The following is a 2020-nucleotide window of genomic DNA, read 5'->3' on the forward strand; positions in this document are numbered from 1 at the left end:
TTCCTTAGCAACTTACAACCAGAGTGGAAACCTTATGCTAATCATATCAGATTCAATAAATCCTTATCTGATATTGATATACGTGAAGTTTATGAAACTCTGAAACAGAACGAGGAAGAAGTTTTAAAGGTCCAAGATTCTAAGAAGAAAAAGGAAAGGAAGTTGTTGATCCTTTAGTCTTTGTATCTGAGAAGAAGAGTAAAAGCAGATCTGGAAAGCAAGTGAAGGAGATCAGTCAATCAAGTGAATCGGCAAGTGAAGGAAGCGACAGCTCTGATTCAGACTCTGAAATGACTGAATTCAAACATGCCATGGCAATGCTGACAAAAGCATTCCAAAAGAAGTCTTAGAAAAGACCGCACTCGAATAATCTGAGATTCTCTTAGGCTCAAAATACGAATTTAAAGATAAATTCGGCGAAAAGAAGAAATATGAAGAGAAGAGATTCGAGAAGAAATATGAAAAGAAACCGGAAGAGAAGAAGAAATTTGTGGAAGGCGTAGCTGATGACAATACCAAATGCTACAACTGTGGCAAGTTGGGTCACTTTGCGGTCAATTGCAGAAAGCCGGTAACGAGAAATATCGACTACTACAAGAACAAATTTCTTCTATCAAAACAACGAGATGCAGGCAAAGCATTAATGGCAGAGGATGACCATTGGTTAAACTTAACCGATGACGAGGAAGTGTCAAAAGTTGTGGCTCATATCTTCTTGATGGCAAAAACTGAAAATGGTTCTTCAGATGAAGGAGAAGAAGAGAATGCTGAGATGGAAGAAGAGGTATTAGAAAAATCATGCATAAATCAAATGCAAAAGATGATGCTTAAACTCCAATCTTTTCAGCAACAATTAAAAACTGAAAAATTGCATTCAAATCAATTCAAAAAGAATTAGAAATGCAAAAAGAAAAATACATCAAACTCTTTGATGAAAATGCTGGAAATTTGGATTGGGCAAAATCTTTACTATCTGAATCTAAATCATTTCAAGAAAAAATTCAACATCTTAAAAACCGAGTTATCTGATTCAAAGGAACGATATAAGTCATTAGAGTTAGTGAATGAAGATCTAATTGTTAAAATTAGTAAGCTTGAATTACAGATTATCGATTTAAATGAAAAACTGAAAGTTAAGGAAGAAAAGTTATATAAGAGAGGGCAGACTAATCAAACAATTTTTCTAAACAAACCCTCTGAAACAAGATTCTTTAACCCTCGGGAAGGGTTGGGGTATGAAAATCCGAAATTTTTAGGAAAAGTTGTATATTATATCCCGACCTTATATAAATTTGAATATCTTGATTGTGGACCCGAGTTTCAAATTAAATTTACAAAATCTTCTGATGAAGTAGAAGAACAAGAAGATTTTAACCAACAAAGAAAAAACAAAATGCAAGTTTCGTTTGACTATAAAATTTTAAATGATAGCTACAAAACACAAGCCTCTGCACTTTCAACTGATTATTTTCACAGTTATACAAAAGAAGAGCTTGAATCTAAACCTGCTGAACCAAAGCTTTATACTCCAATTTTAATTTTAGAAAAACAAATGGTTCAGTTGGAAAAGATTTTAAATAAAGCAAGACTTTCATTTAATCAACAAAAGCAAGAATTTTTAAATAAAATTGAAAATTTAGAAAATTCTAAAATAAAAACGGAACGAGTTGAGTCTGAGKATTTTTCGTGCACTAAATCTTCAAGTGAAACTTCKGATTCAGAAGAAATAAATATTTTAAATGAAGAAATTAAATTTTCRGACATCTTGAATTCAGAAACTTGTTTGGACAATGAGATTGATCAGTTCGATTTTTCTAAGAAACTTCCCAATCATGAAGATTTCCTTGTTAAAAATGAAATGACTGAGGATTCTGACTTAGCTTCAGATTTGGAAAAGAATTTTAATGCAAAACCTGTTTCCAAGAATTGGTATTATAAAAAGAATAAAACTAGAAAGAATATAAGGAACAGAAGAAGCTTACTGATAAGAAAATAAAACATAAAGTTCATCATTCAATTA

This window comes from Cynara cardunculus, unplaced genomic scaffold (assembly GCF_001531365.2).
Source record: "Cynara cardunculus var. scolymus isolate 2C unplaced genomic scaffold, CcrdV1 Un_Scaffold_5133, whole genome shotgun sequence".
In the NCBI taxonomy this organism is placed as follows: Eukaryota; Viridiplantae; Streptophyta; class Magnoliopsida; order Asterales; family Asteraceae; genus Cynara; species Cynara cardunculus.